The sequence below is a fragment of the Amblyomma americanum genome, chromosome 1, assembly GCF_052857255.1.
Source record: "Amblyomma americanum isolate KBUSLIRL-KWMA chromosome 1, ASM5285725v1, whole genome shotgun sequence".
NCBI classification, from domain to species: domain Eukaryota; kingdom Metazoa; phylum Arthropoda; class Arachnida; order Ixodida; family Ixodidae; genus Amblyomma; species Amblyomma americanum.
The window spans coordinates 24,590,721-24,615,821 of NC_135497.1; the positions used below are offsets into that span (position 1 = coordinate 24,590,721).

The 25,101-nt window shown below is 50.8% G+C and overlaps 1 protein-coding gene across 2 annotated transcripts in view; it reads left to right on the top strand.

Annotated features, from left to right (window-relative positions):
- Nt5b (5' nucleotidase B) overlaps positions 1-25,101 on the top strand; it is a 217,694-nt gene that overhangs the window by 71,400 nt on the left and 121,193 nt on the right. The window lies entirely within an intron of this gene.

The window sequence follows — 25,101 nt, forward strand, 5'->3', positions numbered from 1 at the left end:
CTGGCTTTTAGGAGAACTGGTTGTCCGTCCGGCAGGTCGGGGCTCCACTCCAATCGTCTCGCGTCGGCGGGCCGCGGCTGCTTCGGCTCTCCCGGGCTCTGCCTCTCTTCCCGGCGTCTCTCGGCTGGCGGTGCTGTGACGGGTCGAGGCCATAGGACTCTTGGGCGTTTCGGCTGGCGGTCAGTTTGCTACGGACGCTGAAGTCCGGCTTCGCTGACTATAGACCAGCGCGACATCTTGCGTCCGTTCGCCTCGCCCGTCTCTGCTCGACTCCTTTCCTTTGTCTCGTTGGCCCCGCCGCGTCTCTCCGGAGATTCCCTTTCTCTCTCTCTCTCTCTCTGGGTAATCCTCGCCCAACGGTTTTTCGTCGTCCCTGCTCACACAGCCGATCAAAGGCACCCGCGAAACTTCTAGGAATCCGCAGCTGTTCCGTCGGGAAGGCCGATGGCGCCGTTGGGGATGGGTCGAAGGGGATCAGGTGTCCCTCGGAGGGCGACGCTTCTCTGCAGTCAGTCCGTCCGGTGCCAGCCGCCGACCTCCTCCGCCACCTCGAGCCATTACGCATCCCGTCGTGTCCGCTGCTAGTAAGGTCGCTTGTCGGCCTGCACACACAAACGCTCAAACAAACCCGTCTTCGCGCGCCGGGGGGGGGGGGGGGGGGAAGCGCGGCGCAAACCGCAGGGATGACTGCGGCTGCGTAGGGCACCGCGCGCAGCCTCTCCTCTTTAGCCGTCTGGCGGTCTTTGCACATCTGTCTTCTGCATCGCCCGCCGCCGTCTTCGCCGACATGTCGGGGCCGATAAATTTGAAGGCAGGGAAAATGTCTTGGGCACTGGTCGCCTGGTTAGTTCTTTTCATCAATGCCGGGGCCTCCCGTATGCGGCCCTTCACAACCCCCTCTTCTTACAAAGAAATTTTCTACGAAAATTTTACATTCACGTCACTCTCACAGCACACTGTTCGTAACAGAGTTCTCAACTCCATCTTTCATAGCACCACGTTATGAACGGGCCAGTAACTCCTTCAGGCAGATCAAATTAATATAACCAAACAAAACAACAAATCCAGGTCCGCTCTTATTGTAAATCACCAGTCATTCACGCATGACAGCTCAGAGACAAAATTTTGCTACTAAGACGAGAATGTGTAGCCAGTCAGTCATTCTCATTGTTCAATGATCGCAGCAACTCACAGACTCCCCTTACGTCATGCTGCCCACGAAAATGTTACGTAAAATCAGGAGGTGGCCCATGCAATTCTTTAACCCTCGGTGTCTTTCTCCACTGGCAGTTTCTACAGTGTTCTGCCACATCCTGTCTCAGTCCATGCCAGAAATAGCCTTCGCTAACTGCCCGACGGGTCTTTCGAAAGCCTAAATGTCCTCCGCCTTCCATATCATGGCATAACCTCACAACTTCCCTTCTCATTTGCAAAGGGACAACAGCTCTGTCTGCGGCCCCGTGCGCTTTGTCTCTGTAACGGAGTACACCACAAGAGTCCAAATGATAAAAACCCGACTCTTTCCCTTCTGAGCTGTTGCACACGTTTATCAATTTTAGGACAGACGGATCTTTCCTTTGCTCCTTGTACAGGCGGGTTCGCTCACTCGCAGGGGGCACATCGATTACTCTGGCGTCCGCCGCGCTGCTAAGCGCATCTGCATGGCGATTGCTCTCCCTTGCCTCGCTCAGCCGTTCTGCTTTGCACGCGCATAGGCTCACTACCGCTTCTAAACGCCCTCGCTCATGATAGCCGCCAGTAGAGGTTCTATTTCTTTCCTCAACAGCTTCACGGCTGCCCTCGCCTTCTTCCGTACGCCGCCCATAACAGGCCGTGTGATCTGGAATGCGCCCGCTCGATACCTGACGCATACGACAACAACGTGAGGTATGCCCGGACCTGCCGCACGAGAAGCACACGCCTGATTCGACGCGTCGATTGAATTTTCCCGTCTGCCTGGATGGAGGCTCTTCACGTATGCGAATGCTCTTTACGAGCAGCTTCTCCAACCGATCTAGACGTTCACTAAGCTCACTCATCTCTTCCCCGCTTTCTACACGTCGGACAATAGCGGCGTTCGTGCGGGTCACTTCCTCTAACAGCTCTTCTCTAGACGCTACCTCCACCGCCTCTTCGAATGTCTTGGGATCATGTGACAGAGCAAATCTCCTCACCGGATCGCGGAGCCCATTCAGAAAAATAGAGGTCAGTTGTTCCTTAAGGATTTCGCGTCTCACTTCACTTTTCGACGCCTCATCACCATCAACGTCCCCGAAGGCCTCCACCCCGAGCTTACGCAGTCGGCTCGCGAACGAGCGCACATTCTCACCAGCGTCCTGCCTTGCGCTCAGAAACTTCTCAAACTTCCTGTACGCCGGCTCAGTATCAAATCGTTTCAGCGCGAGCGCTTTAAACGATCTATACGAAGTTACGCCGGCCACCTCCTCATCCAACCACGCAAAGTCTAGAGCCGCCCCGACCATCTTACACCGCGCCATCCCGATTAACTGTTTCTCCTGCCATCCGCCCAGATTACCAACCTGCTCTAAAATTTGGAGAAAATCTCTTAATTTGGGACCATTGTCGTCCCCCGTGAACGATGGAATGACAGCTCCCAACAGAATCTGATTTGCTCCTATCACCCCTTCGTGAAGGCTCGGTGATTCCTGTAGCGACATGTTGGCCCCTTCCTCCTCGGGTACGAGGGTGAATGGTCTCGCACCACAACTTCAGCAAAATCCCACCGCTGCCACCACTTGTGACGTTCCCACCTGTCGGGGGTCAGTCACAAAATCTACGGGTCCTGCTGAAGCGAGGAGGAATGAGCCAACAAGGCGGTAACCCGGCAAAACTATATTTATTCTTCTCTGCCTGAAGGCGTAAGTGGTGGTCCGCTCACCGCTGGCTTTTAGGAGAACTGGTTGTCCGTCCGGCAGGTCGGGGCTCCACTCCAATCGTCTCGCGTCGGCGGGCCGCGGCTGCTTCGGCTCTCCCGGGCTCTGCCTCTCTTCCCGGCGTCTCTCGGCTGGCGGTGCTGTGACGGGTCGAGGCCATAGGACTCTTGGGCGTTTCGGCTGGCGGTCAGTTTGCTACGGACGCTGAAGTCCGGCTTCGCTGACTATAGACCACCGCGACATCTTGCGTCCGTTCGCCTCGCCCGTCTCTGCTCGACTCCTTTCCTTTGTCTCGTTGGCCCCGCCGCGTCTCTCCGGAGATTCCCTTTCTCTCTCTCTCTCTCTGGGTAATCCTCGCCCAACGGTTTTTCGTCGTCCCTGCTCACACAGCCGATCAAAGGCACCCGCGAAACTTCTAGGAATCCGCAGCTGTTCCGTCGGGAAGGCCGATGGCGCCGTTGGGGATGGGTCGAAGGGGATCAGGTGTCCCTCGGAGGGCGACGCTTCTCTGCAGTCAGTCCGTCCGGTGCCAGCCGCCGACCGCCTCCGCCACCTCGAGCCATTACGCATCCCGTCGTGTCCGCTGCTAGTAAGGTCGCTTGTCGGCCTGCACACACAAACGCTCAAACGAACCCGTCTTCGCGCGCCGGGGGGGGGGGGGGGGGGAAGCGCGGCGCAAACCGCAGGGATGACTGCGGCTGCGTAGGGCACCGCGCGCAGCCTCTCCTCTTTAGCCGTCTGGCGGTCTTTGCACATCTGTCTTCTGCATCGCCCGCCGCCGTCTTCGCCGACATGTCGGGGCCGATAAATTTGAAGGCAGGGAAAATGTCTTGGGCACTGGTCGCCTGGTTAGTTCTTTTCATCAATGCCGGGGCCTCCCGTATGCGGCCCTTCACACTTTAATTCTCTGTCAACTCGTAATGGTTGGAAGCGGATCACGGTAGCTGATCGCGGATCGCGCTATGCTGTAATTTCCTATCAACTCGGGATGGTTGGAAGCGAATCACGGCAGCGGATCGGGCTATGCTATAAGTCTCTGTCAACTCGCGATGGTCGGAAGCGAATCATAGTAGCGGATCGCGCTGGGCTATTAGTCTCTGTCAACTCGGGATGTTTAGAAGCGATTCACGGTAGCTTATCGCGGATCGCGCTATGCTATAAGTGCCTATCGACTTGGGAAGGTCGTAAAAGAATCGGGCTATGCTTTAAGTCTCAACTCGGGAAGGTTGGAAGCGAATCACGGTAGCGGATCGCGTATCGCGCTATGCTATAATTTCCTATCAACTCGGGATGGTTGGAAGCGACTCACGGCAGCGGATCGGGCTATGCTATAAGTCTCTGTCAACTCGCGATGGTTGGAAGCGGATCACGGTAGCGGATCGCGGTTTGCTATAAGTCTCTATCCACTCGGGAAGCTTGGAAGCGAATCACGGTAGCGGATCACGTATCGCGCTGAGCTATAAGTCTCTATCAACTCGGGAATGTTGGAAGCGAATCACGGCATCGGATCGCGCTATGCTATAAGTCTCTTTCAACTCGCGATGGTTGGAAGCGGATCACGGTAGCTGATCGCGGATCGCGGTTTGCTATAAGTCTGTCAACTCGGGATGGTTCGAAGGGAATCATGATAGCGGACCGCGCTATGCTGTAAGTCTCTATCAACTCAGGAAGGTTGTAAGCGAATCATGGTAGCGGATCGCGTTATGCTATAAGTTCCTATCAACTCGGGATGGTTGGAAGCGAATCATGGTAGCGAATCGCGCTATGCTATAAGTCTCTATCAACTCGGGAAGGCTGGAAGCGAATCACGGTAGCGGATCGCGTATCGCGCTATGCTATAAGTCTCTATCAGCTCGAGAAAGTTGAAAGCGAAACCTGGTAACTAATGGCGCTATGCTATAAATCTATCAACTCGGGAAGGCTGGAAGCTAATCATGGTAGCTTATCGCGGATCGCGCTATGTTATAAGTCTATCCACTCGGGAAGCTTGGAAGCGAATCACGGTAGCGGATCGCGTATCGCGCTGTGCTATAAGTCTCTATCAACTCGGGAATGTTGGTAGCGAATCACGGTAGCGGATCGCGGTATGCTATAAGTCTGTCAACTCGGGATGGTTGGAAGCGAATCACGGTAGCGGATCGCGCAATTCTATAAGTCTCTCTCAACTCGGGAACGTTGTAAGCGAATCATGGTAGCAGATCCCGTATCGCGCTATGCTATAAGTCTCTGTCAACTACGCGGGATGGTTGGAACCGAATCACGGTAGCTGATTGCCTATCGCGCCATGCTATAAGTCTCATCTCGGGAAGGTTGGAAGCGAATCATGGTAGCTGATCTCGGATCGCGCTATGCTGTATCTATCAACTCTTGAAGGTTTGAAGCGAATCACGGTAGCTGATCGCCTATCGCGCTATGCTATAAGTCTCAACTCGAGAAGGTTGGAAGCGAATCACGGTAGCTGATCGCCTATCACGCCATGCTATGAGTCTCAATTCGGGAAGGTTGGAAGCGAATCACGGCAGCGGATCGCGCTATGCTATAAGTCTCTGTCAACTCGCGATGGTTGGAAGCGGATGACGATAGCTGATCGCGGATCGCGGTATGCTATAAGTCTGTCAACTCGTGATAGTTGGAAGCGAATCACGGTAGCGGATCACGTTTCGCGCTATGCTATAAGTTTCTATCAACTCGGGAAGGTTGGAATCGAATCGCGGTATGCTATAAGTCTGTCAACTCGGGATGGTTGGAAGCGTATCACGGCAGCGGATCGCGCTATGCTATAAGTCTCTGTCTACTCGCGATGGTTGGAAGCGGATCACGGTAGCTGATCGCGGATCGCTGTTTGCTATAAGTCTCTGTCAACTCGGGATCGTTGGAAGCGAATCATGGTAGCGGATCGCGTTATGTTGTAAGTTCCTATGAACTCGGGATGGTTGGAAGCGAATCACGGCAGTTGATCGCAGATCGCGCTATGCTTTAATTCTCTGTCAACTCGTAATAGTTGGAAGCGGATCACGGTAGCTGATCGCGGATCGCGCTATGCTGTAATTTCCTATCAACTCGGGATGGTTGGAAGCGAATCACGGCAGCGGATCGGGCTATGCTATAAGTCTCTGTCAACTCGCGATGGTCGGAAGCGAATCATAGTAGCGGATCGCGCTGGGCTATTAGTCTCTGTCAACTCGGGATGTTTAGAAGCGATTCACGGTAGCTTATCGCGGATCGCGCTATGCTATAAGTGCCTATCGACTTGGGAAGGTCGTAAGCGAATCGGGCTATGCTTTAAGTCTCAACTCGGGAAGGTTGGAAGCGAATCACGGTAGCGGATCGCGTATCGCGCTATGCTATAATTTCCTATCAACTCGGGATGGTTGGAAGCGACTCACGGCAGCGGATCGGGCTATGCTATAAGTCTCTGTCAACTCGCGATGGTTGGAAGCGGATCACGGTAGCGGATCGGGGTTTGCTATAAGTCTCTATCCACTCGGGAAGCTTGGAAGCGAATCACGGTAGCGGATCACGTATCGCGCTGAGCTATAAGTCTATATCAACTCGGGAATGTTGGAAGCGAATCACGGCATCGGATCGCGCTATGCTATAAGTCTCTTTCAACTCGCGATGGTTGGAAGCGGATCACGGTAGCTGATCGCGGATCGCGGTTTGCTATAAGTCTGTCAACTCGGGATGGTTCGAAGGGAATCATGATAGCGGACCGCGCTATGCTGTAAGTCTCTATCAACTCAGGAAGGTTGAAAGCGAATCCTAGTAGCGAATCGCGCTATGCTATAAGTTTCTATCAACTCGGGAAGGTTGAAAGCGAATCATGGTAGCGAATCGCGCTATGCTATAAGGTTCTGTAAAGTCGGGAAGGCTGGAAGCGAATCACGGTAGCGGATCGCGTATCGCGCTATGCTATAAGTCTCTATCAACTCGAGAAAGTTGAAAGCGAAACCTGGTTACGAATCGCGCTATGCTATAAGTCTCTATCAACTCGGGAAGGCTGGAAGCGAATCATGGTAGCTTATCGCGGATCGCGCTATGTTATAAGTCTATCCACTCGGGAAGCTTGGAAGCGAATCACGGTAGCGGATCGCGTATCGCGCTGTGCTATAAGTCTCTATCAACTCGGGAATGTTGGAAGCGAATCACGGTAGCGGATCGCGCTATGCTATAAGGTTTTGTCAACTCGGGATGGTGGGAAGCGAATCACGGTAGCTGATCGCGGATCGCGCTTTGCTATAAGTCTCTATCAACTCGGGAAGGTTGGAAGCGAATCGCACTATGCTATCAGTCTCTATCAACTCGGGATGGATGGAAGCGAATCACGGTAGCGCATCGCGCAATGCTATAAGTCTCTATCAACTCGGGAACGTTGTAAGCGAATCATGGTAGCAGATCCCGTATCGCGCTATGCTATAAGTCTCTGTCAACTACTCGGGATGTTTGGAACCGAATCACGGCAGCTGATCGCGGATCGCGCTATGCTATAAGTCTCTATCAACTCTTCAAGGTTGGAAGCGAGTCACGGTAGCTGATTGCCTATCGCGCCATGCTATAAGTCTCAACTCGGGAAGGTTGGAAGCGAATCATGGTAGCTGATCTCGGATCGCGCTATGCTATAAGCCTCTATCAACTCTTGAAGGTTGAAGCGAATCACGGTAGCTGATCGCCTATGCCGCCATGCTATAAGTCTATCAACTCGGGAAGGTTGAAATCGAATCATGGTAGCGAATCGCGCTATGCTATAAGTCTCTATCAACTCGAGAAGGTTGGAAGCGAATCACGGTAGCTGATCGCCTATCACGCCATGCTATGAGTCTCAACTCGGGAAGGTTTGAAGCGAATCACTGGAACGGATCGCGTATCGCGCTATGCTATAAGTCTATTAACTCGGGAAGGTTGAAAGCGAATCCTATTAGCGAATCGCGCTATGCTATAAGTCTCTGTCAACTCGGGATGGTTGGAAGCGGATCACGGTAGATGATCCCGGATCGCGGTATGCTATAAGTCTCAACTCGGGAAGGTTGGAAGCGAATCACGGTAGCGCATCGCATATCGCGCTATGCTATAAGTCTCTATCAACTCGGAAAGGTTGAAAGCGAATCCTGGTAGCGAATCGCGCTATGCTATAAGTTTCTATCAACTCGGGAAGGTTGAAAGCGAATCCTGGTAGCGAATCGCGCTATGCTATAAGTTTCTATCAACTCGGGAAGGTTGAAAGCGAATCATGGTAGCGAATCGCGCTATGCTATAAGTCTATCAACTCGGGAAGGCTGGAAGCGAATCACGGTAGCGGATCGCGTATCGCGCTATGCTATAAGTCTCTATCAACTCGAGAAAGTTGAAAGCGAAACCTGGTAACGAATGGCGCTATGCTATAAATCTCTATCAACTCGGGAAGGCTGGAAGCGAATCATGGTAGCTGATCGCGGATCGGGCTATGCTATAAGTCTATCAACTCTTGAAGGTTGGAAGCGAATCACGGTAGCTGATCCCCTATCGCGCTATGCTATAAGTCTCAACTCGGGAATGTTGGAAGCGAATCACGCTATGCTATAAGTCTCTATCAACTCGGGAAGGTTGAAAGCGAATCATGGTAGCGAATGGCGCTATGCTATAAGTCTCTATCAACTCGGGAAGGCTGGAAGCGAATCATGGTAGCTTATCGCGGATCGCGCTATGCTATAAGTCTTTATCCACTCGGGAAGCTTGGAAGCGAATCACGGTAGCGGATCGCGTATCGCGCTGTGCTATAAGTCTCTATCAACTCGGGAATGTTGGAAGCGAATCACGGTAGCGGATCGCGCTATGCTATAAGGTTTTGTCAACTCGGGATGGTGGGAAGCGAATCACGGTAGCTGATCGCGGATCGCGCTATGCTATAAGTCTCTATCAACTCGGGAAGGTTGGAAGCGAATCGCGCTATGCTATCAGTCTCTATCAACTCGGGATGGATGGAAGCGAATCACGGTAGCGGATCGCGCAATGCTATAAGTCTCTATCAACTCGGGAACGTTGTAAGCGAATCATGGTAGCAGATCCCGTATCGCGCTATGCTATAAGTCTCTGTCAACTACTCGGGATGGTTGGAACCGAATCACGGCAGCTGATCGCCTATCACGCCATGCTATGAGTCTCAACTCGGGAAGGTTTGAAGCGAATCACTGGAGCGGATCGCGTATCGCGCTATGCTATAAGTCTATTAACTCGAGAAGGTTGAAAGCGAATCCTATTAGTGAATCGCGCTATGCTATAAGTCTCTGTCAACTCGGGATGGTTGGAAGCGGATCACGGTAGCTGATCTCGGATCGCGCTATGCTATAAGCCTCTATCAACTCTTGAAGGTTTAAGCGAATCACGGTAGCTGATCGCCTATGGCGCCATGCTAAAGGTCTATCAACTCGGGAAGGTTGAAAGCGAATCATGGTAGCGAATCGCGCTATGCTGTAAGTCTCTATCAACTCGGGAATGTTGAAAGCGAATCATGGTAGCGGTTCGCGCTATGCTATAAGTCTCTATCAACTCGAGAAGGCTGGAAGCGAATCATGGTAGGTGATCGCGGATCGCGCCATGCTATAAAGGCGGAACCGCATGGCGCGTTTTCCGCGAGCGAAAAACGCGACGCGCGGTGGACGCCCGCGTTGCCGTCAACGCGCGAGCACGCGCACGTAAAAAGGGGAGCGGCGCCTTCGCGGCGCGTTTTCCGGGTTGCCAGACAACGCTCCCAACGACATGAATTGTCCCTGCTACCGCATATGTAATATGCCCTTAAACTTACACAACACTGCAATAGAAATAATCTAAGTGTAATTACACAACGACATTTTTTTTTCCGAAGTATATTTATCAAGCTTAATTTCAAGCAGGAAGAGAGTGTGCGAAACTGCGACTATGTACTTCCTGCATGCCAAGAGGCCGCTGCTTGTTTACAACTCGACATAGAAAATGGAGTGTCGGGCGCTTACTACAGAGCAGAAGAGGCGGTCGCGTATATCCCACAGGACGCGACGCCTCTCCACTTCGGTGATAAGGGCCTCGTTGAAGTCTGCTTTCTCCATTTTCGATGAACACGATGCGCGCACGAAACAGTAGCACGTGTTTTTCACGTGCGCACCGGTTCTGCAGAGCGAAAAAAAAAATGCGCCGAAGAGGTTCCGTCAAGATGCGCAGAGAGTAGGGCCATCTAGTGGCAAAACCAAAAACCAAAAATGCCACGTGACCAAATACCACGTGACTTACTTGAAATCTGATTGGCGGACGCGCCCCGGACGCGCCGCGCGAGGCGTTTTTTTCTCCTCCGAGTAGGAGCACGCGGCGGCGCGATTTCGTGACGGATCATACTGGGGCACGCGTCAAAATGACGCGCGCGTCCCACCATCCGCGCGTCAATCGCGCCTGAAATCGCGCCATGCGGTTCCGCCTTAAGTCCATCCACTCGGGAAGGTTGGAAGCTAATCACGGTAGAGGATCGCGTATCGCGCTGTGCTATTAGTTTCTGTCAACTCGGGAAGGTTGGAAGCGAATCGCGCTATGCTATACGTCTCTGTCAACTCGGGGAGGTTGGAAGCGAATCACGGTAGCGGATTGCGCTATGCTATAAGTCTCTATCAATTCGGGAAGGTTGGAAGCTAATCATGGTAGCGGATCGCGCTATGCTATAAGTCTCTGTCAACTCGGGATGGTTGGAAGCGAATCACGGCAGCTGATCGCGGATCGCGCTATGCTATAAATCTGTCAACTCGGGATGGTTGGAAGCGAATCACGGTAGCTGATCGTGTTTCGCGCTATGCTATAAGTCTCTATCGACTCGGGAAGGTTGTAAGCGAATCTCGCTATGCTATGTCTCAACTCGGGAAAGTTGGAAGCGAATCACGGTAGCGGATCGCTTATCGCGCTATGCTATAATTTCCTATCAACTCGGGATGGTTGGAAGCGAATCACGGTAGCGGATCGCGTATCGCGCTATGCTATAAGTCTCTATAAACTCGGGAAGGTTGGAAGCGAATCGCGCTATGCTGTAAGTCTCTTTCAACTCGGGAAGGTTGGAAGAGAATCGCGCTATGCTATAAGTCTGTCAACTCGGGGTGGTTGGAAGCGGATCACGGCAGCAGATCGCGCTATGCTATAAGTCTCTGTCAACTCGGGAACGTTGGAAGCGAATCACGGTAGCGGATCGCGCTATGCTGTAAGTCTCTATGAACTCGGGAAGGTTGGAAGCGAATCACGGTAGCGGATCGCGCTATGCTATAAGTCTCTATCATCTCGGGAAGGTTGGAAGCGAATCATGGTAGCTGATCGCGGATCGCGCTATGCTATAAGTCTGTATCCACTATTGAATTTTGGAAGTGAATCACGGTAGCGGATCGCGCTATGTTATAAGTCTGTATCAACTCGAGTAGGTTGGAAGCGAATCACGGTAGCGGATCGCGCTATGCTATTAGTCTCTATCAACTCGGGAAGGTTGTTAGCGAATCACGGTAGCGGATCGCGCTATGCTATAAGTCTCTATCAACTCGGGAAGGTTGGAAGCGAATCACGGTAGCGGATCGCGCTATGCTATAACTCTCTATCAACTCGGGAAGGTTGGAAGCGAATCACGGTAGAGGATCGCGCTATGCTATAAGTCTCTATCAACTCGGGAAGGTTGGAAGCGAATCATGGTAGCTGATCGCGGATCGTGCTATGCTATAAGTCTGTATCCACTCGGGAATTTTGGAAGCGAATCACGGTAGCGGATCGCGCTATGCTATAAGTCTCTATCAACTCGGGAAGGTTGTAAGCGAATCATGGTAGCGGATCGCGCTATGCTATAAGTCTCTGTCAACTCTGGAAGGTTTTAAGCGAATCACGGTAGCGGATCGCGCTATGCTATAAGTCTCTATAAACTCGGGAAGGTTGGTAGCGAATCACGGTAGCGGCTCGTGCTAGCTATGCTATAAGTCTCTATCAACTCGGGAAGGTTGGAAGCGAATCACGGTAGCGGATCGCGCTATGCTATAAGTCTCTATCAACTCGGGAAGGTTGGAAGCGAGTCATGGTAGCTGATCGCGGATCGCGCTATGCTATAAGTCTGTATCCACTCGGGAATTTTGGAAGCGAATCACGGTAGCGGATCGCGCTATGCTATAAGTCTCTATCAACTCGGGAAGGTTGTAAGCGAATCACGGTAGCGGATCGCGCTATGCTATAAGTCTCTGTCAACTCTGGAAGGTTTTAAGCGAATCACGGTAGCGGATCGCTCTATGCTATAAGTCTCTATCAACTCGGGAAGGCTGGAAGCGAATCATCGTAGCTTATCGCGGATCGCGCTATGCTATAAGTCTCTATCAACTCGGGAATGTTGCAAGCGAGTCACGGTAGCGGATCGCGCTATGCTATAAGGTTCTGTCAACTCGGGATGGTGGGAAGCGAATCACATAGCTGATCGCGGATCGCGCTATGCTATAAGTCTCTATCAACTCGGGAAGGTTGGATGCGAATCGCTCTATGCTATCAGTCTCTATCAACTCAGGATGGATGGAAGCGAATCCCGGTAGCGGATCGCGCAATGCTATAAGTCTCTATCAACTCGGAAACGTTGTAAGCGAATCATGGTAGCAGATCCCGTATCGCGCTATATTATAAGTCTCTGTCAACTACTCGGGATGGTTGGATCCGAATCACGGCAGCTGATCGCGGATCGCGCTATGCTATAAGTCTCTATCAACTCTTGAAGGTTGGAAGCAACTCACGGTAGCTGATTGCCTATAGCGCCATGCTATAAGTCTCAACTCGGGAAGGTTGGAAGCGAATCATGGTAGCTGATGTCGGATCGCGCTATGCTATAAGCCTCTATCAACTCTTGAAGGTTGAAGGGAATCACGGTAGCTGATCGCCTATGGCGCCATGCTAAAGGTCTATCAACTCGGGAAGGTTGAAAGCGAATCATGGTAGCGAATCGCGCTATGCTGTAAGTCTCTATCAACTCGGGAAGGTTGAAAGCGAATCATGGTAGCGAATCGCGCTATGCTATAAGTCTCTATCAACTCGAGAAGGTTGGAAGCGAATCACGGTAGCTGATCGCCTATCACGCCATGCTATGAGTCTCAACTCTGGAAGGTTTGAAGCGAATCACTGGAGCGGATCGCGTATCGCGCTATGCTATAAGTCTATCAACTCGGGAAGGTTGAAAGCGAATCCTATTAGCGAATCACGCTATGCTATAAGTCTATATCAACTCGGGAATGTTGAAAGCGAATCATGGTAGCGAATCGCGCTATGCTGTAAGTCTCTATCAACTCGAGAAGGCTGGAAGCGAATCATGGTAGGTGATCGCGGATCGCGCCATGCTATAAGTCCATCCACTCGGGAAGGTTGGAAGCTAATCACGGTAGCGGATCGCGTATCGCGCTGTGCTATTAGTCTCTATCAACTCGGGAAGGTTGGAAGCGAATCGCGCTATGCTATACGTCTCTGTCAACTCGGGGAGGTTGGAAGCGAATCACGGTAGCGGATTGCGCTATGCTATAAGTCTCTATCAATCCGGGAAGGTTGGAAGCTAATCATGGTAGCGGATCCCGTATCGCGCTATGCTATAAGTCTCTGTCAACTCGGGATGGTTGGAAGCGAATCACGGCAGCTGATCGCGGATCGCGCTATGCTATATATCTGTCAACTCGGGATGGTTGGAAGCGAATCACGGTAGCTGATCGCGTTTCGCGCTATGCTATAAGTCTCTATCGACTCGGGAAGGTTGTAAGCGAATCTCGCTATGCTATGTCTCAACTCGGGAAAGTTGGAAGCGAATCACGGTAGCGGATCGCGTATCGCGCTATGCTATAATTTCCTATCAACTCGGGATGGTTGGAAGCGAATCATGGTAGCGGATCGCGTATCGCGCTATGCTATAAGTCTCTATAAACTCGGGAAGGTTGGAAGCGAATCGCGCTATGCTGTAAGTCTCTTTCAACTCGGGAAGGTTGGAAGCGAATCACGGTAGCGGATCGCGCTATGCTATAAGTCTCTATCAACTCAGGAAGGTTGGAAGCGAAACGCGCTATGCTATAAGGCTCTGTCAACTAGGGATGGTTGGAAGCGAATCACGGTAGCCTATCGGGGATCGCGCTATGCTACAAGTTTCTATCAAGTCGGGAAGGCTTGGAAGCGAATCGCGGTATGCTATAAGTCTGTCAACTCGGGATGGTTGGAAGCGAATCACGGCAGCGGATCGCGCTATGCTATAAGTCTGTGTCAACTCGGGAAGGTTGGAAGCGAATCACGGTAGCGGATCTCGGATCGCGCTATGCTATAAGCCTCTATCAACTCTTGAAGGTTGAAGGGAATCACGGTAGCTGATCGCCTATGGCGCCATGGTAAAGGTCTATCAACTCGGGAAGGTTGAAAGCGAATCATGGTAGCGAATCGCGCTATGCTGTAAGTCTCTATCAACTCGGGAAGGTTGAAAGCGAATCATGGTAGCGAATCGCGCTATGCTATAAGTCTCTATCAACTCGGGAAGGCTGGAAGCGAATCACGGTAGCGGATCGCGTATCGCGCTATGCTATAAGTCTCTATCAGCTCGAGAAAGTTGAAAGCGAAACCTGGTAACGAATGGCGCTATGCTATAAATCTATCAACTCGGGAAGGCTGGAAGCTAATCATGGTAGCTGATCGCGGATCGGGCTATGCTATAAGTCTATCAACTCTTGAATGTTGGAAGCGAATCACGGTAGCTGATCCCCTATCGCGCTATGCTATAAGTCTCAACTCGGGAAGGTTGGAAGCGAATCACGCTATGCTATAAGTCTCTATCAACTCGGGAAGGTTGGAGGCGAATCATGGTAGCGAATGGCGCTATGCTATAAGTCTCTATCAACTCGGGAAGGCTGGAAGCGAATCATGGTAGCTTATCGCGGATCGCGCTATGCTATAAGTCTCTATCCACTCGGGAAGCTTGGAAGCGAATAACGGTAGCGGATCGCGTATCGCGCTGTGCTATAAGTCTCTATCGACTCGGGAATGTTGGAAGCGAATCACGGTAGCGGATCGCGCTATGCTATAAGGTTTTGTCAACTCGGGATGGTGGGAAGCGAATCACGGTAGCTGATCGCGGATCGCGCTTTGCTATAAGTCTCTATCAACTCGGGAAGGTTGGAAGCGGATCGCGCTATGCTATCAGTCTCTATCAACTCGGGATGGATGGAAGCGAATCACGGTAGCGCATCGCGCAATGCTATAAGTCTCTATCAACTCAGGAACGTTGTAAGCGAATCATGGTAGCAGATCCCGTATCGCGCTATGCTATAAGTCTCTGTCAACTACTCGGGATGTTTGGAACCGAATCACGGCAGCTGATCGCGGATCGCGCTATGCTATAAGTCTCTATCAACTCTTCAAGGTTGGAAGCGAGTCACGGTAGCTGATTGCCTATCGCGCCATGCTATAAGTCTCAACTCGGGAAGGTTGGAAGCGAATCATGGTAGCTGATCTCGGATCGCGCTATGCTATAAGCCTCTATCAACTCTTGAAGGTTGAAGAAATCACGGTAGTTATCGCCTATGGCGCCATGCTATAAGTCTATCAACTCGGGAAGGTTGAAAGCGAATCATGGTAGTGAATCGCGCTATGCTATAAGTCTCTATAAACTCGGAAGGTTGGAAGCGAATCGCGCTATGCTATAAGTCTCTATAAACTCAGGAAGGTTGGAAGCGAATCACGGTAGCGGATCGCGCTATGCTATAAGTCTCTATCATCTCGGGAAGGTTGGAAGCGAATCATGGTAGCTGATCGGGGATCGCGCTATGCTATAAGTCTGTATCCACTCGGGAATTTTGGAAGCGAATCACGGTAGCGGATTGCGCTATGCTATAAGTCTGTATCAACTCGAGTAGGCTGGAAGCGAATCACGGTAGCGGATCGCGCTATGCTATTAGTCTCTATCAACTCGGGAAGGTTGTTAGCGAATCACGGTAGCGGATCGCGCTATGCTATAAGTCTCTATCAACTAGGAAAGGTTGGAAGCGAATCACGGTAGCGGATCGCGCTATGCTATAAGTCTCTGTCAACTGCGGATGGTTGGAAGCGAATCATGGTAGCGGATCGCGGTATGTTGTAAGTTCCTATGAACTCGGGATGGTTGTAAGCGAATCACGGCAGTTGATCGCAGATCGCGCTATGCTATAATTCTCTGTCAACTCGTAATGGTTGGAAGCGGATCACGGTAGCTGATCGCGGATCGCGCTATGCTATAATTTCCTCTCAACTCGGGATGGTTGGAAGCGAATCACGGCAGCGGATCGGGCTATGCTATAAGTCTCTGTCAACTCGCGATGGTCGGAAGCGAATCATAGTAGCGGATCGCGCTGGGCTATTAGTCTCTGTCAACTCGGGATGTTTAGAAGCGATTCACGGTAGCTTATCGCGGATCGCGCTATGCTATAAGTGTCTATCGACTTGGGAAGGTCGTAAGCGAATCGGGCTATGCTATAAGTCTCAACTCGGGAAGGTTGGAAGCGAATCACGCTATGCTATAAGTCTCTATCAACTCGGGAAGGTTGGAGGCGAATCATGGTAGCGAATGGCGCTATGCTATAAGTCTCTATCAACTCGGGAAGGCTGGAAGCGAATCATGGTAGCTTATCGCGGATCGCGCTATGCTATAAGTCTCTATCCACTCGGGAAGCTTGGAAGCGAATCACGGTAGCGGATCGCGTATCGCGCTGTGCTATAAGTCTCTATCAACTCGGGAATGTTGGAAGCGAATCACGGTAGCGGATCGCGCTATGCTATAAGGTTTTGTCAACTCGGGATGGTGGGAAGCGAATCACGGTAGCTGATCGCGGATCGCGCTTTGCTATAAGTCTCTATCAACTCGGGAAGGTTGGAAGCGAATCGCACTATGCTATCAGTCTCTATCAACTCGGGATTAATGGAAGCGAATCACGGTAGCGCATCGCGCAATGCTATAAGTCTCTATCAACTCGGGAACGTTGTAAGCGAATCATGGTAGCAGATCCCGTATCGCGCTATGCTATAAGTCTCTGTCAACTACTCGGGATGTTTGGAACCGAATCACGGCAGCTGATCGCGGATCGCGCTATGCTATAAGTCTCTATCAACTCTTCAAGGTTGGAAGCGAGTCACGGTAGCTGATTGCCTATCGCGCCATGCTATAAGTCTCAACTCGGGAAGGTTGGAAGCGAATCATGGTAGCTGATCTCGGATCGCGCTATGCTATAAGCCTCTATCAACTCTTGAAGGTTGAAGAAATCACGGTAGTTATCGCCTATGGCGCCATGCTATAAGTCTATCAACTCGGGAAGGTTGAAAGCGAATCATGGTAGTGAATCGCGCTATGCTATAAGTCTCTATAAACTCGGAAGGTTGGAAGCGAATCGCGCTATGCTATAAGTCTCTATAAACTCAGGAAGGTTGGAAGCGAATCACGGTAGCGGATCGCGCTATGCTATAAGTCTCTATCATCTCGGGAAGGTTGGAAGCGAATCATGGTAGCTGATCGGGGATCGCGCTTTGCTATAAGTCTGTATCCACTCGGGAATTTTGGAAGCGAATCACGGTAGCGGATTGCGCTATGCTATAAGTCTGTATCAACTCGAGTAGGCTGGAAGCGAATCACGGTAGCGGATCGCGCTATGCTATTAGTCTCTATCAACTCGGGAAGGTTGTTAGCGAATCACGGTAGCGGATCGCGCTATGCTATAAGTCTCTATCAACTAGGAAAGGTTGGAAGCGAATCACGGTAGCGGATCGCGCTATGCTATAAGTCTCTGTCAACTGGGGATGGTTGGAAGCGAATCATGGTAGCGGATCGCGTTATGTTGTAAGTTCCTATGAACTCGGGATGGTTGTAAGCGAATCACGGCAGTTGATCGCAGATCGCGCTATGCTATAATTCTCTGTCAACTCGTAATGGTTGGAAGCGGATCACGGTAGCTGATCGCGGATCGCGCTATGCTATAATTTCCTCTCAACTCGGGATGGTTGGAAGCGAATCACGGCAGCGGATCGGGCTATGCTATAAGTCTCTGTCAACTCGCGATGGTCGGAAGCGAATCATAGTAGCGGATCGCGCTGGGCTATTAGTCTCTGTCAACTCGGGATGTTTAGAAGCGATTCACGGTAGCTTATCGCGGATCGCGCTATGCTATAAGTGTCTATCGACTTGGGAAGGTCGTAAGCGAATCGGGCTATGCTATAAGTCTCAACTCGGGAAGGTTGGAAGCGAATCACGCTATGCTATAAGTCTCTATCAACTCGGGAAGGTTGGAGGCGAATCATGGTAGCGAATGGCGCTATGCTATAAGTCTCTATCAACTCGGGAAGGCTGGAAGCGAATCATGGTAGCTTATCGCGGATCGCGCTATGCTATAAGTCTCTATCCACTCGGGAAGCTTGGAAGCGAATCACGGTAGCGGATCGCGTATCGCGCTGTGCTATAAGTCTCTATCAACTCGGGAATGTTGGAAGCGAATCACGGTAGCGGATCGCGCTATGCTATAAGGTTTTGTCAACTCGGGATGGTGGGAAGCGAATCACGGTAGCTGATCGCGGATCGCGCTTTGCTATAAGTCTCTATCAACTCGGGAAGGTTGGAAGCGAATCGCACTATGCTATCAGTCTCTATCAACTCGGGATTAATGGAAGCGAATCACGGTAGCGCATCGCGCAATGCTATAAGTCTCTATCAACTCGGGAACGTTGTAAGCGAATCATGGTAGCAGATCCCGTATCGCGCTATGCTATAAGTCTCTGTCAACTACTCGGGATGTTTGGAACCGAATCACGGCAGCTGATCGCGGATCGCGCTATGCTATAAGTCTCTATCAACTCTTCAAGGTTGGAAGCGAGTCACGGTAGCTGATTGCCTATCGCGCCATGCTATAAGTCTCAACTCGGGAAGGTTGGAAGCGAATCATGGTAGCTGATCTCGGATCGCGCTATGCTATAAGCCTCTATCAACTCTTGAAGGTTGAAGCGAATCACGGTAGCTGATCGCCTATGCCGCCATGCTATAAGTCTATCAACTCGGGAAGGTTGAAATCGAATCATGGTAGCGAATCGCGCTATGCTATCAGTCTCTATCAACTCGAGAAGGTTGGAAGCGAATCACGGTAGCTGATCGCCTATCACGCCATGCTATGAGTCTCAACTCGGGAAGGTTTGAAGCGAATCACTGGAACGGATCGCGTATCGCGCTATGCTATAAGTCTATTAACTCGGGAAGGTTGAAAGCGAATCCTATTAGCGAATCGCGCTATGCTATAAGTCTCTGTCAACTCGGGATGGTTGGAAGCGGATCACGGTAGATGATCCCGGATCGCGGTATGCTATAAGTCTCAACTCGGGAAGGTTGGAAGCGAATCACGGTAGCGCATCGCATATCGCGCTATGCTATAAGTCTCTATCAACTCGGAAAGGTTGAAAGCGAATCCTGGTAGCGAATCGCGCTATGCTATAAGTTTCTATCAACTCGGGAAGGTTGAAAGCGAATCATGGTAGCGAATCGCGCTATGCTATAAGTCTATCAACTCGGGAAGGCTGGAAGCGAATCACGGTAGCGGATCGCGTATCGCGCTATGCTATAAGTCTCTATCAACTCGAGAAAGTTGAAAGCGAAACCTGGTAACGAATGGCGCTATGCTATAAATCTCTATCAACTCGGGAAGGCTGGAAGCGAATCATGGTAGCTGATCGCGGATCGGGCTATGCTGTAAGTCTATCAACTCTTGAAGGTTGGAAGCGAATCACGGTAGCTGATCCCCTATCGCGCTATGCTATAAGTCTCAACTCGGGAATGTTGGAAGCGAATCACGCTATGCTATAAGTCTCTATCAACTCGGGAAGGTTGAAAGCGAATCATGGTAGCGAATGGCGCTATGCTATAAGTCTCTATCAACTCGGGAAGGCTGGAAGCGAATCATGGTAGCTTATCGCGGATCGCGCTATGCTATAAGTCTTTATCCACTCGGGAAGCTTGGAAGCGAATCACGGTAGCGGATCGCGTATCGCGCTGTGCTATAAGTCTCTATCAACTCGGGAATGTTGGAAGCGAATCACGGTAGCGGATCGCGCTATGCTATAAGGTTTTGTCAACTCGGGATGGTGGGAAGCGAATCACGGTAGCTGATCGCGGATCGCGCTATGCTATAAGTCTCTATCAACTCGGGAAGGTTGGAAGCGAATCGCGCTATGCTATCAGTCTCTATCAACTCGGGATGGATGGAAGCGAATCACGGTAGCGGATCGCGCAATGCTATAAGTCTCTATCAACTCGGGAACGTTGTAAGCGAATCATGGTAGCAGATCCCGTATCGCGCTATGCTATAAGTCTCTGTCAACTACTCGGGATGGTTGGAACCGAATCACGGCAGCTGATCGCCTATCACGCCATGCTATGAGTCTCAACTCGGGAAGGTTTGAAGCGAATCACTGGAGCGGATCGCGTATTGCGCTATGCTATAAGTCTATTAACTCGGGAAGGTTGAAAGCGAATCCTATTAGTGAATCGCGCTATGCTATAAGTCTCTGTCAACTCGGGATGGTTGGAAGCGGATCACGGTAGCTGATCTCGGATCGCGCTATGCTATAAGCCTCTATCAACTCTTGAAGGTTTAAGCGAATCACGGTAGCTGATCGCCTATGGCGCCATGCTAAAGGTCTATCAACTCGGGAAGGTTGAAAGCGAATCATGGTAGCGAATCGCGCTATGCTGTAAGTCTATCAACTCGGGAATGTTGAAAGCGAATCATGGTAGCGAATCGCGCTATGCTATAAGTCTCTATCAACTCGGGATGGTTGGAAGCGAATCATGGTAGCGGATCGCGTATCGCGCTATGCTATAAGTCTCTATAAACTCGGGAAGGTTGGAAGCGAATCGCGCTATGCTGTAAGTCTCTTTCAACTCGGGAAGGTTGGAAGCGAATCACGGTAGCGGATCGCGCTATGCTATAAGTCTCTATCAACTCAGGAAGGTTGGAAGCGAAACGCGCTATGCTATAAGGCTCTGTCAACTAGGGATGGTTGGAAGCGAATCACGGTAGCCTATCGGGGATCGCGCTATGCTACAAGTTTCTATCAAGTCGGGAAGGCTTGGAAGCGAATCGCGGTATGCTATAAGTCTGTCAACTCGGGATGGTTGGAAGCGAATCACGGCAGCGGATCGCGCTATGCTATAAGTCTGTGTCAACTCGGGAAGGTTGGAAGCGAATCACGGTAGCGGATCTCGGATCGCGCTATGCTATAAGCCTCTATCAACTCTTGAAGGTTGAAGGGAATCACGGTAGCTGATCGCCTATGGCGCCATGGTAAAGGTCTATCAACTCGGGAAGGTTGAAAGCGAATCATGGTAGCGAATCGCGCTATGCTGTAAGTCTCTATCAACTCGGGAAGGTTGAAAGCGAATCATGGTAGCGAATCGCGCTATGCTATAAGTCTCTATCAACTCGGGAAGGCTGGAAGCGAATCACGGTAGCGGATCGCGTATCGCGCTATGCTATAAGTCTCTATCAGCTCGAGAAAGTTGAAAGCGAAACCTGGTAACGAATGGCGCTATGCTATAAATCTATCAACTCGGGAAGGCTGGAAGCTAATCATGGTAGCTGATCGCGGATCGGGCTATGCTATAAGTCTATCAACTCTTGAATGTTGGAAGCGAATCACGGTAGCTGATCCCCTATCGCGCTATGCTATAAGTCTCAACTCGGGAAGGTTGGAAGCGAATCACGCTATGCTATAAGTCTCTATCAACTCGGGAAGGTTGGAGGCGAATCATGGTAGCGAATGGCGCTATGCTATAAGTCTCTATCAACTCGGGAAGGCTGGAAGCGAATCATGGTAGCTTATCGCGGATCGCGCTATGCTATAAGTCTCTATCCACTCGGGAAGCTTGGAAGCGAATAACGGTAGCGGATCGCGTATCGCGCTGTGCTATAAGTCTCTATCGACTCGGGAATGTTGGAAGCGAATCACGGTAGCGGATCGCGCTATGCTATAAGGTTTTGTCAACTCGGGATGGTGGGAAGCGAATCACGGTAGCTGATCGCGGATCGCGCTTTGCTATAAGTCTCTATCAACTCGGGAAGGTTGGAAGCGGATCGCGCTATGCTATCAGTCTCTATCAACTCGGGATGGATGGAAGCGAATCACGGTAGCGCATCGCGCAATGCTATAAGTCTCTATCAACTCAGGAACGTTGTAAGCGAATCATGGTAGCAGATCCCGTATCGCGCTATGCTATAAGTCTCTGTCAACTACTCGGGATGTTTGGAACCGAATCACGGCAGCTGATCGCGGATCGCGCTATGCTATAAGTCTCTATCAACTCTTCAAGGTTGGAAGCGAGTCACGGTAGCTGATTGCCTATCGCGCCATGCTATAAGTCTCAACTCGGGAAGGTTGGAAGCGAATCATGGTAGCTGATCTCGGATCGCGCTATGCTATAAGCCTCTATCAACTCTTGAAGGTTGAAGAAATCACGGTAGTTATCGCCTATGGCGCCATGCTATAAGTCTATCAACTCGGGAAGGTTGAAAGCGAATCATGGTAGTGAATCGCGCTATGCTATAAGTCTCTATAAACTCGGAAGGTTGGAAGCGAATCGCGCTATGCTATAAGTCTCTATAAACTCAGGAAGGTTGGAAGCGAATCACGGTAGCGGATCGCGCTATGCTATAAGTCTCTATCATCTCGGGAAGGTTGGAAGCGAATCATGGTAGCTGATCGGGGATCGCGCTATGCTATAAGTCTGTATCCACTCGGGAATTTTGGAAGCGAATCACGGTAGCGGATTGCGCTATGCTATAAGTCTGTATCAACTCGAGTAGGCTGGAAGCGAATCACGGTAGCGGATCGCGCTATGCTATTAGTCTCTATCAACTCGGGAAGGTTGTTAGCGAATCACGGTAGCGGATCGCGCTATGCTATAAGTCTCTATCAACTAGGAAAGGTTGGAAGCGAATCACGGTAGCGGATCGCGCTATGCTATAAGTCTCTGTCAACTGCGGATGGTTGGAAGCGAATCATGGTAGCGGATCGCGGTATGTTGTAAGTTCCTATGAACTCGGGATGGTTGTAAGCGAATCACGGCAGTTGATCGCAGATCGCGCTATGCTATAATTCTCTGTCAACTCGTAATGGTTGGAAGCGGATCACGGTAGCTGATCGCGGATCGCGCTATGCTATAATTTCCTCTCAACTCGGGATGGTTGGAAGCGAATCACGGCAGCGGATCGGGCTATGCTATAAGTCTCTGTCAACTCGCGATGGTCGGAAGCGAATCATAGTAGCGGATCGCGCTGGGCTATTAGTCTCTGTCAACTCGGGATGTTTAGAAGCGATTCACGGTAGCTTATCGCGGATCGCGCTATGCTATAAGTGTCTATCGACTTGGGAAGGTCGTAAGCGAATCGGGCTATGCTATAAGTCTCAACTCGGGAAGGTTGGAAGCGAATCACGCTATGCTATAAGTCTCTATCAACTCGGGAAGGTTGGAGGCGAATCATGGTAGCGAATGGCGCTATGCTATAAGTCTCTATCAACTCGGGAAGGCTGGAAGCGAATCATGGTAGCTTATCGCGGATCGCGCTATGCTATAAGTCTCTATCCACTCGGGAAGCTTGGAAGCGAATCACGGTAGCGGATCGCGTATCGCGCTGTGCTATAAGTCTCTATCAACTCGGGAATGTTGGAAGCGAATCACGGTAGCGGATCGCGCTATGCTATAAGGTTTTGTCAACTCGGGATGGTGGGAAGCGAATCACGGTAGCTGATCGCGGATCGCGCTTTGCTATAAGTCTCTATCAACTCGGGAAGGTTGGAAGCGAATCGCACTATGCTATCAGTCTCTATCAACTCGGGATTAATGGAAGCGAATCACGGTAGCGCATCGCGCAATGCTATAAGTCTCTATCAACTCGGGAACGTTGTAAGCGAATCATGGTAGCAGATCCCGTATCGCGCTATGCTATAAGTCTCTGTCAACTACTCGGGATGTTTGGAACCGAATCACGGCAGCTGATCGCGGATCGCGCTATGCTATAAGTCTCTATCAACTCTTCAAGGTTGGAAGCGAGTCACGGTAGCTGATTGCCTATCGCGCCATGCTATAAGTCTCAACTCGGGAAGGTTGGAAGCGAATCATGGTAGCTGATCTCGGATCGCGCTATGCTATAAGCCTCTATCAACTCTTGAAGGTTGAAGAAATCACGGTAGTTATCGCCTATGGCGCCATGCTATAAGTCTATCAACTCGGGAAGGTTGAAAGCGAATCATGGTAGTGAATCGCGCTATGCTATAAGTCTCTATAAACTCGGAAGGTTGGAAGCGAATCGCGCTATGCTATAAGTCTCTATAAACTCAGGAAGGTTGGAAGCGAATCACGGTAGCGGATCGCGCTATGCTATAAGTCTCTATCATCTCGGGAAGGTTGGAAGCGAATCATGGTAGCTGATCGGGGATCGCGCTTTGCTATAAGTCTGTATCCACTCGGGAATTTTGGAAGCGAATCACGGTAGCGGATTGCGCTATGCTATAAGTCTGTATCAACTCGAGTAGGCTGGAAGCGAATCACGGTAGCGGATCGCGCTATGCTATTAGTCTCTATCAACTCGGGAAGGTTGTTAGCGAATCACGGTAGCGGATCGCGCTATGCTATAAGTCTCTATCAACTAGGAAAGGTTGGAAGCGAATCACGGTAGCGGATCGCGCTATGCTATAAGTCTCTGTCAACTGGGGATGGTTGGAAGCGAATCATGGTAGCGGATCGCGTTATGTTGTAAGTTCCTATGAACTCGGGATGGTTGTAAGCGAATCACGGCAGTTGATCGCAGATCGCGCTATGCTATAATTCTCTGTCAACTCGTAATGGTTGGAAGCGGATCACGGTAGCTGATCGCGGATCGCGCTATGCTATAATTTCCTCTCAACTCGGGATGGTTGGAAGCGAATCACGGCAGCGGATCGGGCTATGCTATAAGTCTCTGTCAACTCGCGATGGTCGGAAGCGAATCATAGTAGCGGATCGCGCTGGGCTATTAGTCTCTGTCAACTCGGGATGTTTAGAAGCGATTCACGGTAGCTTATCGCGGATCGCGCTATGCTATAAGTGTCTATCGACTTGGGAAGGTCGTAAGCGAATCGGGCTATGCTATAAGTCTCAACTCGGGAAGGTTGGAAGCGAATCACGCTATGCTATAAGTCTCTATCAACTCGG